General features: G+C 50.8%; 1 protein-coding gene across 4 annotated transcripts in view; it reads right to left on the bottom strand.

Moving 5' to 3' along the window:
* SLIT2 (slit guidance ligand 2) overlaps positions 1-18,252 on the bottom strand; it is a 350,454-nt gene that overhangs the window by 158,094 nt on the left and 174,108 nt on the right. The window lies entirely within an intron of this gene.

Below are 18,252 nucleotides of genomic sequence, written 5' to 3'. Positions count from 1 at the left end.
CCTGGAAAATGTCACACATCCCAACGAAATTCAATGACCCGTCGTGAGTCCCGGCTCATGTTTTTTTGACTTGTAGTATTTTTTTGGCTGCATTAGCCAGGAGCATAGGGACCATCTGCAGAGGCAGCAGTGACCTAGATTTTTTTTTTTAAGTTGGTGGATAGAGGCGCCTGGGTGACTCGGTGCGGCGGGCATCTGACTTCAGCTCAGGTCCTGGGATCCAGGGCTGCTGAGCAGGGAGCCTGCTTCCCTCGGTCCCTTTGCCCTCCCCCTGATCCTGCTCTCTCTTCTCTCTCTCTCAAATAAATAAGTAAAATCTTCAAAAAAATTTAAAAAGTCAGTGGATTAATTCCAAAAAAATTATAACCTTAACAATGAGGGCAATATGCACATTTTTTAAAAATTTCATTTATTTATTCCAGAGAGAGAGGAGAGCCAAGCGAGCACCCAAGCACGAGGAGGGGCAGAGGGAGAAGCAGGCTCCCCGTGGAGCAGGGAGCTGGGCCTCGACCCCAGGACGCTGGGATCAGGACCTGAGCTGAAGGCACCTCCCAACCCACCGAGCCACGCAGGCGCCCCAGCTCTGCGGGGTTTTCATTGATGCCCCTGGTCACATGGGTCGGACCAGAAAGTGGGGCCCACTGAGGAGCGCGTAACGGAGGTGCAGCACCGCAGGGCCGGGAAAGGGCACCAAGCCAGGTCTGCGGGGCCCCCAGGGAGTGACCCGTGGGCCCAGTGGGAGCTGCAAAGTCACCTGACGTTGAAGAAAACAAAATCCTTTGGTGGAAATCAAAAAAGCTTGTGCTTTTTAGACAAACCTGCAGACCCGTGTATTTTCAAGTTCTTCCTCTCTTGTTCTAGCTGAACTCGACTTGTTGTTGCTGTTAAAACAGGTTATCTTGAGGCAAAACTGGGGCCTCTCTTTTTACTTTTATTTTATTACTCAAGTGAGCCCTCCCACTCATATGGATGTAGACCCCGCAACCGACGAAATTATGAATTGCCAAAAGCACAGCGTAACTTGCACTATGTTGTAAGAAGCAGCACGACTCCAAACTGAACCTCGGGTTGACCCCCTGGCTTTTCCAGATACACATGAGGAGCAGAAGCTGTGACTCCTCATAACATCTTGACTCGGCGGAAAAGCTTGTTAATGTTGGGAGGAGAATTTAAGAAATCCGATTTTCATTATTTGTATGATTAATAGAAAAATCAGCAAACCTAGCTGGATCAAAGCTTTCCTTCATCAGAACCGCAGGTGGACGTTGGTCCGTAGGGCAGATCTTTGAATATAGGACGTGGTCTCCAATCCATCGGAGTGACTCCCGTGGTCTCGGACGGTAAGGGGACAGGATGACACCAGGTTGTCCAGATCCCTTCGGCTCCAGGGATCATCGTTTGCTCTTTCTGACACTAGGGTGATGTACTGTAAGGAATTCAGGTAGAACAAAATGAAAATAGAACTGTAAATTTGTAAAATGAGGCTTAAAATGTAGAGCTCCAACATGAGGCGTAGCTGTGATGTTCGGTTTATAGTGTCCCAGTCAATGAAACATCGTCCCGCACCACAGGGCGCCCCGTGGGCCCAGGAGGGATGGGACTTCACGCTCGTCCCTGTAGCCTCCCTACAGATAGAGCAGAAGCACTATCATTGCGTGGAGGGACCGGAGAGGCACGATTCTCCAACCGCCTGCTGCAGTGAACAGTGGCATCGACGTAGGATGAAGATTCATTTGTCCAACTGCATTCTGATGAAGTTCAGATGTTGTCAAAGGCACTTTTCCTCTATCCAGGAAACCAGTGCTGATGATGGAAAAACCAGGCCACAGGTTCTCGGTTATGGGCTATATTCTTGGCAGGTCTGACATTTCAGATCGTGTTTTCAAGAATTAAAAAAAAAAAAAAAAGAAAAAAAAGTACTGAGCCATCAATCCTGAAATAAATCACTGCTATGATTATGATTGATGGCTCAGTTTTATTTTTATTTTTATTTTTATTTTTTTAAATGAGAACGGCTTTATTTTTTATATTTTATTTATTCATGAGAGAGAGAGAGAGAGAGAGAAGCAGAGACACAGACAGGGGGAGGAGCAGGCTCCATGCAGGGAGCCCAACATGGGATTCGATCCCGGGACCCCAGGACCAGGCCCTGGGCTGAAGGCGGCACTAAACCGCTGAGCCACCCGGGCTGCCCCATGGTTTTATTTTTAAACATACACATGCTAGCTTCCGCACCTCTTGTGTTTTTCCTATAATCTCTCTGGTGTCTCAATTATCAGTTATTTTGAATTCCTTAATACTTTAATAGTATTATTGATGTTCCATTTTCTTCTTTTTAAGCAAATCAAAATAAAAATATGTTTTTATCTCTGTGAATCGGAAAACCATGCAGTAAAATCAAACTTACACGCTGTCCCTACGTCTCCAATACTCTGACTGAATGGAAATATTCAGTAATTCCCCAGAGACAAAGTTTCCCAATAAATAAAAACTAAACCATGTCTCCAAATGTGCCTGCTTACAGCTCTTTCAGGCATACAGACTATCACCATTTTCACCGTTTCTATAATAACAATTACAAGCAGATAAAGTAATTTTCAAGCAAAGCAATGAATCTTCCTAATTCCAAGTCAAAAACGAAACCCCTTCGAGGGATGGCTGAAGCGATTTTTCACCGGGCACTCTTGAATAGCAAGTAATTCTTAAAAGTTAACTTGCTCTATGGCTTCTTTTTTGCTTCTTTGCAAGATGATGCACTGAGAGAGAGAGGCAGAGACACAGGCAGAGGGAGAAGCGGGCTCCATGCAGGGAGCCTGATGTGGGACTTAATCCCGGGACCCTGGGATCACAGATCACGACCAGAGCCAAAGGCAGACACTCAACCACTGAGCCATCCAGATGCCCCGGCTGTATCCTGTGAAGTCAGAAACATCAAATAGAATTTAGAAATATAAAATTATGTCACTCTAGTCATTCTTGGGAAAATATACTTGTTTTTCATAAGGGATGTCATTTATGTTAATATGTAACGGCTTTATTTTTTAATGGATTAATAAACATTTTTAAGTTTCTCAGTTTAAAAAAACAAAACAAAACAAAACACACCTCTGGGAGGTTTAAACAACTGAGGCCTCCGGATCACATGAAAGTGCAGACTTTTGAATATGCGACCAGGACAGACGGCACCGTTACACCAGCGCACGGTCAGCGCAGCAAGGCTAGTATTTTTGAACGAGGAGGAAACAGGTGGATTTCTCTGGCGTCTCAGAAAGACGGCGGGGAGCGGCTTAGGTCCCACGTACTGCGTGGGCTCCAGATGCTGCTCTGAGGGTTCAGGTTTGGTAAATCCCCAGCCTGTAAAGTTTCCATTCCCTTTTGATCAGTCCTTTCTCTTTCTTCAGACTGCTTCTTTACACCTTCCCACCGAAGAAGATGTGCAGACCCCTTCTTTCTCCTCAAATATCCAGAGCCCCAGTGATTCTCACTGTATTATCACTGCAAAGTAGCTCCTCCTTCTCCTCCTCCTCCTCGTCTTCCTCCTCCTCCTCCTCTTCTTCTTCTTCTTCTTCTTCTTCTTCTTCTCTTCCTCCTCCTCCTCCTCCTTCCTCTTCCTTCCTCCTCCTCTTCCTCTTCTTATTCCTCTTCCTCCTCCTTCTCCCCCTCTTCTTTCTTCTTTTTCCTCCTCCTTTTCCTCCTCTTCTTCTTTTCTTTATTTAGCAGGTACATGAGTGTGTGTGTGTGAGAGAGAGAGAGATTGAGAGAGAGGGAGGGAGGAAGACAGACTCGTCCAGGTTTTACTTTTCTCTGAAAGGTTGTGTCTTCCAATCTAGCCATGCCTTGGCAAATAAAGACGTCCATCCCTCCATTTCAGTTCCCTGCACCTGCAGGAAGGGCAGCGACTTGCCCATTGGCTCCCCCCAACCCTGGCCAATCCGGAACCCATTTCCCTCCATGCATCCAGGCCAAGGCCCGCTCCTATGAGAATTTCTTAGCCATGAACTCCATCTTTTTTTTTTTCCCTCCCCAAATCAAGAAAGGATGTTGGGATTCAAATGAGAGCAGTGCTAGAATAAGGATCACCTTCAACAGACTTTTTAAAATGCAACCTCTTGGAATACGGCCCCTCTGGCTATCATCACGCTGAATTTGCTCGTGCCGCCCTTGCTCCTGACCACCCAGCGCCAGCCTCTGGCTCTTCCTCTGCTGGGACGCTGCACCTGCCTCCCCCCCGCCCCCCTGCTCACCGGACGCACGGAGCCCGCACTGGCCATCCTGGTTCCTCGGAGACTGCACCACCTTCCCACCTGACAAGGTAAACCACGGGCTTGGAAGATGTTGCCAAGACCCCAGGGATTCTATGACAGCTGCAGGAGGTCCAAATCGTAGGGGTCACGTGCACGTCCAAGGGAAAGAGGATGGCCTTTGAGGGGATCTCTACCCTCTGTGAGCCACCTGCTTTCAGCAGCAATGCACGCATCAGGGCCAACTCTGCCTCTGTCCTGCCCACAGTCCCCAAATACCTTGGACTTCCAGGTTTTGTCTCTGACTTTCCTCCCGCTTTTGTTCTGGAAAACCAGTTAACAATAAATCAGACCAAAAAGTGAAACAGGGAAGATATTTTCATCTCAGTCACCCCATGTGATACCATAAAGAGGGGGTGGGCGTATGCTGGATTTTCAGAACGTCATGTATTTGGATGGAGTTACCTGGTCCTACACTCCGTACATACAGCTGGAATTTCACTAGCTGGTCTGGAACTTGGGATTGTAATTTTTTTTTTTTTTGAGAGAGAGAAAGAGAGGGAGAGAGGGAGAGGGAGAGTGTGTGTGTGAGGGGAGGGCAGAGAGTCTCGAGCAGGCCTCAAGCCCAGCGCGGAGCCCAAGGCTCGATCTCACAGCCCTGAGATCATGAGCTGAGCCGAAATCAAGAGTCGGATGCTCAACCGACGGAGCCACCCAGGCGGCCCGGAGAGTCCTAGTTTGCTACCTGAACAGAGAAGCATGCAGAGGGGCCTCTGTGCTGTAGCTATTCGTTTAAAGTAATTCATATTTTCCCTTATCTGTTTCTAATTGGCAATTCTGGAATTGCAATGTCCTTGCTTGTGAAGCTGCCTGGTTCACTTCTGATGGTAAGGAAAGAGGTGTCCGGATGGTTCATCTTGCATCCTGATTTTTGGCTTTTCCTGGCTCCAGACTGGCTGGAAATCCTGGATCCCATTCAAACCCCTTTTCCACCCCCCACTCCTCTCCTGCCTATTCTTTCTTCTTCATGACCCATCCCTGGACACACAACATTTCCTCACACTCACTCCCCATCTCTGGGTGCCAGTGGTCGCCGGGGCTGACGGGGCTCGAGGGACATGCGGCCCGTTGACCGCCCCCTCGCCGCAGAGCAGAGGCCCTGGGGACCGGGCGGGCCCAGGGAAGCGGGACCCCCGCTCATGGCTCGGCTCCGCGGCTCGCAGCGCCGGCTCTGCCCTTGAGCTGCCCGTCCCCAGAGACGGTCGCCCGGACGGCCGAGAAAGCTCCCATCTGCCACGAGGCACGGGAGGGGTCGGAGGGATGAACCCGCAGCCAAGGAGCCGAGGGGTCGCTGAAGCTGAAGCCCGGTCCGCACGCAGCTGTGCCCGCAGCCGACAGCCGGCCCGGCCCGTCTCCGACGGCGGGTGGCGGGGCGCTGGGATGGCCGCGGGACGCGCGGGCCACAGGGACCGGCTGCGGAGCGTTTAGGAAGCCCCCCCCGGCCCGGGCTGCCCCTTGGGCCCGTTCGCCTCCTGCCCACCTCCTTCGGGACCCCTCGAGGGAGCTGAGGTGACACAGTCCCCGCGGGAGTCCCAGGCCGCCAAGCCAGCGAGCGGCGGAGCTTGCGTCTGAACCTAGGTTTAAGGGACTGAAAAGTCTCTTCCGCAGGAGCAGGTATTCTTCCGTGTCATGAGAGGAAAGGGAGCGCATACAAGTCCTGTGGACCTGATCCTGGAGACACCGACAGGGACACACCCCCAGGGTCGTGCACATGGTGTGGGCCGATGCACGACGCGCAGACCCCAGGAGATCATCTGCAAGCGACGGTGCTTGTGCCACCAGAGTCACAGCAAACGCCAGGCCTGTTTACAGGGTGAAACCAGACCTTCGGGAAGAAATGGCAATGCCGGGAGGAGGGGAGGCCTTCTGCTTCTCCGTCAACCCTTTTTAACATGTTCGGCAATGGGCATCCCTACAGCTCTTCCTCGGGGAAAATGCATTTAATTTTAAAACATTCCTTAAAATCTCTCTCTCTCTTTTTAATAAAAGGGTCCAAATTGATAGTAAAAATAAGTAGCAAATTCTTGAGAATTTGATGTTCAGGGAAGATCTATCTCCTTCGAAAGTAACACATTAATATAAAAACAAGATTCTGGAAAAAGTCGTCTTCAAGCACATTGAATTACTGAAGCAGAAACCAATTTATCATTTTAATAGCAGATAATTTAATAACAGGGTTGGGTGCAGCGCTCTCCGCATTAATGGCCGGCAAAGGGGCGGGAAGGATGGAGGGGAGGACAGGACTGCGGGCAGGCAGGGGCCCATCGGGGCCGCCAGTGCCCTACTGAGCCGCCCCCCCCCCCCCCCGCAGCTCCTCCGGACGCATGAGACGAGGAGGAGACACTTGCTTCTGTGTCCAAATAACGGGGCCGATGCTCTCGTCAAGACAAAGAGAGCACGGCCTGGGGTGCAAACAGAGAACGTGCTCACGCCTCCAGGGCTGTTGCAGAGAATCAGGCACTGGAAGCCCAGAGTATCAGAGAAGGCTTCATGGAGGAGGTGAACCTGACAATTGAGCGATACTGATGTGCCAGAGAAGGCAGAGACAGAGAATTAAGTGACGAGCCAGCAGAGACGCTTGAAAGAATTTTTCTCTTAAAGATGAAATAAGAAAGCAATGCTATGTCACTAAACGACCGCGGGAAAAATGTCAGCAACGATGGCAACAGCAGCACCTCTTGCACCGGTACCGTCCTGGGGCATCCACTGTTCCGTCATTACGTATCCTAAAAGGAGGAGGGGGAGGAGGACGGGAAAGGGAAATACTGTGGCGTGACCGAAACACCCTCCGTGGATAGCTGATAGTGTCCCCAGTGAGAGCTCATGCCGGGCCCCTAACCCAGCTGGGTGGATCCGGGAGCCCGGGGATGAGGGACTCCACCGACGGGGAAAGCCATCGCAGCTGCCCCAGAACCAACGAGACAAATGTAAATATCAACTGACTTTTTTGTTCTGTTTTGTTTGTTTTTATTCCCCCTACAGACAACTGCTGGGGAAAACAGGAGAATATAAAAATAAAACCAGATCATAACATCATGATGCGCTTATGGTTTTCACGTCCCGTGGGCCCCCGGAGGTCCTCCTTCCTTGAGCCTGCCTTGTCCCCGCACTTTTCCACGTGCCGCAGTGGCGCCTGGCGACAGCGGGTCGCCCGACCAGGCTCCGCAAGCCACTCACCCGCGCTTAGCCCCCCAGATCCAGGGAAACCGGCCTGTCTTCTGATTTGCTGGAAACATGGGAGCCGCCTGGGAGCACGGCCCCGCCCTGCCCACACCGGGGTCACCTGCAGGAACCCTCGCCCGGTCCCTCGCTGTGAGGGTCACACCGTCTGTCACGTCAAGTCACCCCTCCTGCAGCAGGCGGGAGCTTGCATTCCCTTTGTCCCGTACAGGCAGATGGTGTGCGCAGCGCCCGCCCAACACACTCTCCGACCCTGGGTCTGACGCTTTGGCTCCTGTGTCCTCCTTGAGCGCCTGCCTTGGTCTCCCGCTTGCACACGGGGCGCTCCGCTCCATCTCACGTTTTGCTTCTCTGCTCCACGGACACCCCTGCGTGACGATGCTCTGCAGAGCTTGTGAAGCGACCTTGTCCGCTCTCAAGGCTCTGTGTGCTCCAGGATTCCGGATGCTTCTGCAGGGTGGGCCGCCCGCACCCACGACTGCCGGGCACATGGTAAGCGCTCACGAAATCCTTGCGGACCATGACTGTGAAGCCGCCGGGGGTCAAGTTCTCGAATTACATTCTTAGTTTCTTTTTTTGTTGTTGTTGTTTGTTTGTTTTCATTTTTCTCCTGTTCTCCCCCAATCACTGCAGCCACGGCTCAGTAAACCTGTGATGAATGAATGAACGATCCATTCAAGCGCCTTGAGCAAAGAGTTCTCTACTTGGGCCAAACTGCATTTAAACTTTATGAGAAAACGCGTCATTTCCATGCCTTGTCCCCTAAAGCACCAATCTCTTGAGCCTTTTAGTCTTCAAGGTTCTACCCTTGAAGAGATGGTTTAGGCCTTTTCCGAGAAGGCAGCTACCTCTTGCGTGGACAGAGATGAAACCCACTCTGTGCCTGCACACGGTAAAATGCAAGTCAGGATTTCAGCCGCCTTCTAAGAAGACCGGCGTGGATCCTCCGCGCCCTACCCAATACTTCATCTTTCAACAAAAGACTTTCTAATCACCAAAGCTGTGGGTGTGCACGCACAAGCACGCGGACGGTGCACGCCGGAAATGTCACTGCGTTCCCTGGTATATTGCTGTAAAGAACCTGGAGATTTCCCAGGCAGGATGTGACCTATGAGAAACCACATCCCATTCAATCCACTCAGATTCGGATCCGTGTGACTTATTCTAGTCACTTCTGAGCTACTGAAGCAAGAGAAGTCGCCTCCTCCTATTTCAATGCGTTATTAGCAAAATTTTCGCTTCCATGTGTTTTCCTCGGCCATCTCTCACTCAACCCGTAACATGTCTAAACGCTGTTCTGAAAAACACTGAGCAGACTTAAAAATTCAGCCGTCCTCTCGACAGCAGGGAAAGTTCCCCAGTTAGTTGGCGATACAGCAAATCCCACGATCCGTTCTTCTTGACTCTCAAGATGCATCTTACACCCAACAGGAAATCTGTGCCCGCAGCCAAGTCCCGCTCTTGTTCCTCGGCCGTATCTCTAACCAAGGAACCTTTTTTTTTTTTAAAGATTTTATTTATTTATTCTTGAGAGATACACAGAGAGGCAGAGACACGGGCAGAGGGAGAAGCAGGCTCCCTCCAGGGACCCCGACGCGGGACTCGATTCTGGGACCCCGAGGTCATGACCTGGGCCGAAGGTGGATGTTCACCCACTGAGCCACCAGGCGTCCCTAACCAAGGCACTTTACAAGCACAGACACAGTCACCTCCTCCCTCTGCTGCAGAGCTGTGGGGTGTGACTCGGCCCTCCTCCCTTTCATATGGGGACTTCATCCACCTTCCAAACCCTTCACCAAGGTGGTCCCCACCCTAAAAGCACCCTGCTCCCCACTCATCGGGCTGGGTGCCTTTGTGCAAACCACCCTGTCCATCTGCCCCTTCCCAGCCCCCTCCCTTCTCCATTGCAGACAAACCATGAGCTCATTAAGACCCCCTCCGAACCCACTTTGCCTTTCCTCAACCATTTCCTCCTCACCTGCAACCAGAATACGTGCACTTTTCTTCTTTTGGTCTCACATAGCAATTTATGCCTCCCTTGACAGAACTGTTCACGTGGTTACATTCACGTGATTATGTTCTTGCTTCATTAAAATTATTTTTAATATGAGTTGGGCTCTCCAAGCAGGCTCAACTATGCCTGGAGCATAATAATTATGCAGAAAATATATTTTTTTGAAAATATTTTTTTTGATGAAGTATGTTGTGGTCCTTACAGGGTGGGATATATACAGTTAAAAGATAAGTTCTGGGCTGTTGTACGGAATGTTGATTATCTGCAAGGGAGTTATCACAGCGAGTGACCTGTGAGCAGGGAGGACACACTTTTTAAAAGCTTTTCTTCGGCTTGGAAGTTACACTTTTCCAAACACCCTCGGGGACAATACTATCCTGGACTCAGAGAGACTGAAAGGGGATTACAGGTGTGTGTAAAAGAGCAGAATGGGGAGAGAGGGAAAAAGAGAGGAACAGAAAAAGATAAAGAGAAGGGGGGGTGTGTTTGGACGAGAGAAGCATGATCCTCAGTCATCAGTAGCTATTATTTTGCAGCAAATACATATTAGACAGAAGCAAACCAACCTAGACACGCCATGGACTACGTTAAAATTGTGTATCTGTAAACAGCTGAGAAGTCTTAACAAGAGACATAGACACCTGATTGAAGGAAATGGTTACCGGTGCACAGGGCACAAAACATATGTTTAAAAAAGCATCAGTAAATGATATAAAATTTAGGCCCTACAAGAACATCCTGGCCGTGGGCCAGGATACAGCCACCCCCCGATTGCCACAAGGGCCACCACAGGTTTTTCACCAGTTTGTGGTCTAGGGGGTAAACCTCTATTAGGATCACGTTGTCTATTACTTAAAAGTTTGCTATTTATGAAGAGGATTTTTTTTTAAATATATGAAAGATTCAATCACTTTCCAATGACCCTACTGTGGCCCCAAGAAAGAAGTCCTGTCAATGCAGTTAGATATTTTTGTCAAGTGCGGGGTGCAATTTTAACTGAAGGGAACATCTGTGTTCATATGTTCGAAGCACTTAAAATTCCTCGCAAAGGCCTGACTTGGGGCGTTCTGACCTTTTCACTAGTAAATCTGCCAAAAGTATGCCCACCCCATTCCCAAGTATTCGAGTGAAATTAAATGCATTTGACTTTGCCATTGAAAAAAAAAGGGGGGGGGGAGGTATCTACTTATCAGCATACATCACTTTGCAAACAAATCCATCTTCCATAAGAAAGTCCACCAAAGAATATTCTAGAATCTAAAAGCCACAAAGATTGTGCACTGATGTGAGAACACGGCAACTCCGATTTCAGAGGTAAAATATGGTGTAAAGGATGTCACTACACAGAGGAGACCATTTCAGCAAATTTCGCGCCGGCCCGGTTTTATTCTTGGGTTGATTCCTAGTGCCCCGTATTTCAGCATTTCCCGAGGCTGCGTGCATCGGCTGCATTTCACAATGCACTGTGCTATTTACGGACCGGCAGCAGTCAACGCCCGTAGAAAGGTTTCAGGATTTGATTTAAAGTCTGCAACATAAGCATATCCAATCCTAAGAGTACACAAGGCCATAGATCTTCCTTGGGAGATGGACACATGGTTCCCACTCTGACGGGCGATAATGCCTCCTCGCCAAGCTCAGATGTAGTCTCCGCTCCCCGGAGCTGCGGCCTAATGATGGATCGGTATAACCCAATCATGCTAACATCTGTACTTGGAAACCCACCAGTGTACTCCTGACACTATAGATATATATAAATTTTTTTATTTCCACTGCCATGTTTCTTCAAGTCTATCAAGATGTTCTCCCAAGATGACAAGCATATGATCGAATTTAATGGTATATAAAGATGTGTCAGACTGCTTTCCGAAGCAAAATTTCGTAGTTGGAACTTCTCTCGATTAATTGCACTGCTGGCAACCCCACTGAAAATGAAATTAAATGGTGGAACTCTTTCATTAGAAGGCTTTGGCAAAATGAACCTAATAGATGGAAAGCTCTATGTAATTAAAAATGGCAGGTGAGCTGCTTTCTGGGTGCTTTTAAGCCACAGGTCTTCACTTTAGGTTTTTCTCCCCGTCCCGGAGAGAGTTCCTCAAGAACCGGGGCTGAACTCTCTCTGTGGCTCCCAGCAGAGACCAGAGCACAGACAGGTATTTAACAACTATCACTAAACACACATTTGGGTTCACCCACCGGCCTGTCGTGAGCTCTGGCAGCCCCGTGTGGGCTCAACTGTGCGTCCTTCACATTCCGAAGGGGAAATCCTCACTCGGGAACCTCCCATCCCGACCTTACTTGGACGGAGGGTCTTTACGGAGGTCATGCAGGTAAAAGGGGGTCATTAGGCTGAGCCCTAATCAACGTGACTGGTGTCCTCATTATAAGGGGAAAATTGGACGTGCAGACAGCTGCACAGCAGAGAGTGTGCCACGCGAAGACGAGGGTGCAGGTGGGTGCTTCTCCTCCAAGTCCAAGGATGACGGAGGCCAAAGCCGGCCAGCACCCGAAGCGAGGCGAGAGGCCTGGGGACGACTGTCCCTCACGGGCCTCGGAAGGAAGCAGCTCTGCCCAGACCCCCAGGCTCCAGACCCTGAGACGGCGAACTCCTGTCGCTTAAGCCACTCCGTTTGTGTGCTTCGTTACAGCAGCTCCAGCAAACTGACAGGCCGGCTCAGAACGAGTCCTGTAACGTCCTGTAACGTCACGAGCCTTGACTGTAAGTGGAAACAAAACCTCAGCACCGGGCCCTGGTCGGCATGGACGGCGCGAGCAGCACCGTGGCTAGTTCTCCATCTGTGGCAGCCTCGAAAATGACGAAGAACATAGCGATCCATGCAACCACTACGTACTATTATGCACCGCCCCCCCCCCCTTTGTGTGCAAAGCCCGCTTTACCTCTGGGGAAAGAGCTATTAATAAGGTTCAACCTCACAGAGCTAATATTCTAGTGGAGAAGCCAGACAACAGCAGGTAAGTCCACAGTGCAGTACGGCAGCCGATAAAGTCGATGGGGAGAAATGAAGCAGGGAAGGGAAATCCAAAGTAAGGAGCTCAAGGAGCAAAATGTCATATGGTTTTGTCTGTTGGACAAAATGAGAGAAAAAAAGATTTATGAACTATATGAAGCAGGTCGCCAGGCATGGGGCTGACTGAGGGGAAACATTCCAGACGGAGGGACCGGCAGGTGCAAAGGCCCTGAGGTAGAAATAGTATCGACGTGCGGTGGTAACGGCAAGGAGGCAGGTGAGAGCTGTGGCAGATGAAATCAGATGTGAAGCCGGAGAGAGGACGGAGGTCAAGACACGGCAGGGACAGGCAGCCTCAGAACAAGGGAACCACAGGCCGCGCAGAGGCCCCTGCAAGGTTACGAGCACCCGGGCTGACATGGTCAAACGTACGGTTTAACAGGATTAGCAGTTACTGTTTGGAAAGTCATAGAACAAGAGGTAACGTGGAGGCGGAAAGACCATTTACGTTATTTTGATAACCGGGGAGGGTTGTAAGCCGCTTGGGCCAGGCGGTGGAGACGAGGAGAAGTGGCAAGACTCTGGATGTTCTGGGGACAGAGCTAACAGGATCTGCCTTAGGCCTGGCCTCGGGGCGTGTGCGAAGGAGGGAAGTCAAGGACCACCCCTGGGGCTTTTTGACTTGAGAGGCCAGAGGATGCGGTTAACGTTAACGAGGAGAGAAAATTCACAGGAGGCGGGCCCAGGGGCCCAGTTTGGGTTTCTCCCTCTCACAGATCCTAACAGGGATGGAGGGCAGGCAGCGGGACGGCACTCTGGAATTTAGGGATCCGAGCCTGGCCGGAGAGATACATTTCAGAGTCCTTAGAGAGTCTAAGGTTTTTCTGTTTGTTTTTTGGGTTTTTTTAATATGTATTTATTTGAGAGGAGGCAGGGAGGGAAGAGCAGAGGGAGAGAGAAAATCCCAAGGCCGGCTCCGTGCTGAGCTCAGAGCCTGACCCCAGGACCCTGAGGCCACGATCTGACCCCAAATCAAGAAGCGGCTGCTCATCCGACTGCACCACCCGGGAGCCTGGAGAATCTAAGTTTTAAAAACTGCGTGAGATAACGAAGTGGATGGAACAAAAGAGCTAATATTTTTTAAGTGCTCACAGGCGGCTTCCTCAACGTTTTACGTGTTACCTCATTAATCCCCGCACCTACCCCGACAGTGATTCGATAGCTTGTATGTTATACCGTCCTGAATTTTTAGACTTCGCCTGCTTTTACAAAGAAAGCTGCTTTCCACGAACGTGAGCGCTACCGGTCGTAGCTCACGGACTGCGACGCACTTATTCTGCATTGAAGGCAGGGGTCGGCAAACTTGTTCACGAAGAGCCAGCTTGTAGACAGTCCAGGCTTTGCAGGCCACGCAGTCCCCGGAGACCTGCCCCCGCTCAATTCCAAGGTCGTAGTGAGGTCACAGCCATAGCCTGGACATAAAAGGGGTGTGGCCGTATTCCAATTAAATTTTATTTACAAAAAAAAAAAAAAAAAAACAGGGAAAGGGCAGGTTCACCTTGTCGGCGGTAGTTTGCAGAGCCCCGGACCTAAATACATGACTTCACGTGATTTGTTGATTCACGTTGATAAAATCAGAAGACGGATGTTCAGAAACGGAGCACAATGCTGTCCGGTGAGCAAGCCACGTGCAGCGTTGAAGGAGATGCTTCCAGACGTGCCGCCCTGCAGCCGTCTTGAGATTCAGGAGATCCCAGAATCCAGGAAATTCCAAAAAAGCCAACCAGACAACCAACGAACCAAGCGCATGACTTGCTGGGCTTCCCCTGAGGGGGCTGCACACAGAAGCGCTGTAGGGGTGGAGACAGGATAGAAGGAAGGAGGATGGGGCGGATGGCAGAGCTGCCTGCCTGCAGCCACGCGATCGCTACTCAGATGGTGCGAAGGTGGCACGTCCTTGGAGATGCCACTCAGCACCCCGCGCAGGGGATCAGCGCCGCCGCGAGCACGTGGTCCTGTCCTCTGGAAGACGGCTGCTGGCTCCGGATACGAAGTCTCACAGCATCCGGAGACTTCTATGATCTGAATGTTTAATAGGAGTCAAAGGGTCTAAGCAAACCAAGGAGAGCCACGGTCTGACCTCGCAGGGAGCACAGCCTGGCACAGGGCGGGCCCTTTAGTGGGACCTCGCGGGGAGCACGGAGCACAGCCTGGCACAGAGCAGGACCTCACGGGGAGCACGGAGCACAGCCTGGCACAGAGCAGGACCTCACCGGGAGCACGGAGCATAGCCTGGCACAGGGCGGGCCCCTGAGACGCGCCAGCGCTGTGCCCGCTCCGTCCAGGGCGAGGGTCTCGGGTTCAGCTTCGCTCGCTCTCTGCTCCACACCCTTAGGAACGTCCCGTTATTCCTGCCAGGTCTGTGGTGCCTGACCTTTTCCTCCTCCTCTCCTCCCGGCTACCCCGCGATCGGCCGGCATCTCGCACCTCTGATCTCTGTGCGAGGTCCACGCGGTCGGCCTCTGACACCCGTGACCTCCCAGCCACGCCGCAACCCATTCTTCCCTGCTGGTTTCTACCTGTGACTCCCCGTCGTCAGCTCAGGCGGCCACAGCACAAGACCGCGGGCTGCGGTGTCTGCTCCCCACGTTTCTGGAAGCTTCTATGTCCGGAAGCCAGGGGTCTGCAGCCAGAGTTCACAATGAGGGTCCGCGTCTCACTGGCGGCCGGCTGCCTTCCTGAGGCGTCCCTCCTCGTGGGGCGGCGAGCAGCAGCCTCGGGGAGGGCACTAATCTCACCATCGGGGGGGGGGCTGCCCTCACAACCTCATCTAAGCATAATTACCCGCCAAAGGCTCCACCTCTGAATACGGTCACACGGGCTGGGGCGTCCACACACGGAGACCCGAGCATTCGGTCCAACGCACATCACTTACAAGTGGTCTCGTTAGGGTCGGTGCCTTCTGCTTCTTCAAATCAAAAACCCCCCAGCTCAATTCTACGACTTGATTCATGTTCTTCCACGGGGAATTTCCTCCCTCCTGTTGCACAGGATGTGAAAGCATGTCTTCTTCTTCTTCTTTTTTTTTTTTTTTTTCCCAGACCCAGTTCGACGGGCCCATTCACCCACTCTGGTCGGTGATGCTTACCTACTTCTCCAAAATCTTAGAGCATGTGTTCGTTGAACCACGCTCCCTTAATTACAACATCTTAGAGCTACTCTCTAGAGCCCTAAGCATGTATCTCCCCGCCGTGCTCATTCCGGGACAGAATTATACCGTCACGATAAACCGCACACTCCTTCCAGCCCACAACAACCGTGTGTTTTTCATCTTCTCTCCAGGTGGAGTCCAGGATAGTTTCCTCGAATGAAGAGATCAGTCAAGGTCTGTGGTGCGTGTGGCCTATTGGTTGTCATACCAACTAGACACCGCGACGTCTTAGACTCCAGAGAGCATTTATAATCCATCCTCCTGCAAAAGGCCACACACCACACTGCCCAGGACTGGTGAGCGTGATAATGGATGGATGGGCTCAGGAAGCTAGCCCAAAAAATAACGAGCGATGTATTAACACAAATGTTATGGGTAAACGTGTTCTTCAAAGCACGTTTTGTAAAGAAAAGTTACGAAACAAGCTACGTGTCCACTTACAGACGACGGGATACAGGAGTTACAGTTCAATACTATCAGATAATAGTCAAAGTGAACGATTCCACGAATAATCAGTGATACGTGAGCGTGCTCACTCTACAATGGTATGCGAATACGTGGGAGGCAAGATTCCACGTGTGGTATGTTCTCAATCTGTGGAGTTTAGATAACGTCGGGATGGTCCTTGCACCTGTAAACCCGTTGCTATGTTCATGGTCATTACCTTCCATCAGGCCTTAGTGCTCTTCACCTGGAGGATGACATTAGCTTCCCACACAGACTTTCTAGCTCCAACTTGTTCTTTCAAATCTCCACCCTTCGGCCCTGAAATGAAAGCATCCAACAGGCTGTGCCATGAACCTCGCAGGGCCGCGCCTTTCTCCGAAGCTGGTGAGGGCTCCCAGGGCAAACGGAGCAGCACCCTGACGGTAAAATTCCCGCTCTAACGAGTCCATCCTACCCTTCCACTTCTGTTCCACCAGATTCCATGCATCCGGGATCCAGTACAAACAGGTGCTGAACCTGCCTTCCTGCTCACCACCGGCCCTCAACATTTTCCACAGGCTCCTATCCATCCCACACTGGATGCAAGTCTTTTCTTTCTTTCTTTCTTCCTTTCTTTCTTTTCTTTCTTTCTTCTTTCTTTCTTTTCTTTCTTTCTTTTCTTTCTTTCTTCTTTCTTTAATTTATTTTATTTATTCGTGAGAGACACAGAGAGGCAGAGACACAGGCAGCAGAGGGAGAAGCAGGCTCCATGCAGGGACCCCGACATGGGACTCGATCCTGGGTCTCCAGGATCACGCCCTGGCCTGACGGCAGCGGTAAACCACTCAGCCACGAGGGCTGCCCTCTTTTTCTCCTTTTAATGGCGAAGTCCAAGGATCTAAAACCCTGCCTCCTACAAGAGCACCTCCTTCCCCCAGTTCCCACTCCACCTCCTTCTGTCCTGTGTGTGCATCCCCATCTGACCTTGCCATTCTTTCCAAGGTCAGCACCCGCCTCCTCCACATGGCCTTCCTCTGCAGCTCAGGAACCCCGCTAATCTTCACATAGGTATTTCTGCACGTCTAGAACACAGGGCTCGAAACTCAAGAGAGCCTATAACTCTTTTAATTCAATTTAAATCTCAGGTTGTTATTGGGTGTCCTAAGTCCCAAGGGAAGTTGAGAAAACTTTTGTCTGAAACCATTTTTAAGACGATTATTGGTCAGAGTTCGTCATCCGAGGACACCTACCCTCCCAACATATGTGTCATTCACAGTGATTAAAGAGGAGTACCAGTCACTGCAAATCCGTCACGGTGTTCAAAAGCATCTTTGAGGACAGGAGAAAGAGGCAGACAAATCACAGATAAACCAACAAAGGCACCCCTTCTGCCAGCAGCGGACCGCCGGAGTTAAAGTCACAGCCAACAGGGCATGGCTCTCCAGACGGTAACTGGCCCAACCATGCAAAATGGCCTGCACTGCTCTTTTTTTTTTTTCCCCCTAAGCGATGAATTTCAAATTGCATCCTCAAACTAACCCAGGGCTGAGGACAGGATGGCAAAAAAAAAAAATAGCTTCATATCTCTGGGGAGGGAAAATAACATGATGTGTTACTATGGCATGAAAAGAACACACAACACATTCTGTCTAAACAGGGAACAGGGACATAAACACACCCAACACTGGGGATACGAACACAGACACTTGGGCTTCTTTATCTGAGTTCTCACGTCGTATGTGACAATTTGTCATCGCACACGCACGTTTAGTTGTTTCCTGGGCCCAACGGGCTGCCTTGTCCATGAGCCTCCTTGGCCTCCACGTAGATGGCGCAGGATCTCCTTCTACGGGGCCACTGGACGGTCCACTAGGCAAAGATCCCTGCTGTTCCCTCTACCAGCCTCAAGTCCAGGCTGTGCCAAAGCCAGGCGAAAAAGCTTTCTAACAACTACTGGCGGCTTTGATCTGGTCAGTGGTTACTGGAAGATTCTGACGCTAACCAAAGTACATGGCGTCCACCTACACAGATGCTCTGACGGTCCCTTTTCTCCCACTATTCTTGGGGAAGTACTCTCTACTTTGCAGACAGCGATCGTACAGTGGCTCATGCCAGTTATGAAGAAGATGCGGAGGACGTGGCACAATGCGA

Source organism: Nyctereutes procyonoides, unplaced genomic scaffold (genome assembly GCF_905146905.1).
Source record: "Nyctereutes procyonoides isolate TBG_1078 unplaced genomic scaffold, NYPRO_anot_genome, whole genome shotgun sequence".
Lineage (NCBI taxonomy): Eukaryota > Metazoa > Chordata > Mammalia > Carnivora > Canidae > Nyctereutes > Nyctereutes procyonoides.
The sequence above is the reverse complement of the archived record's forward strand: the minus strand, read 5'-3'. Positions and strand labels throughout refer to the sequence as shown.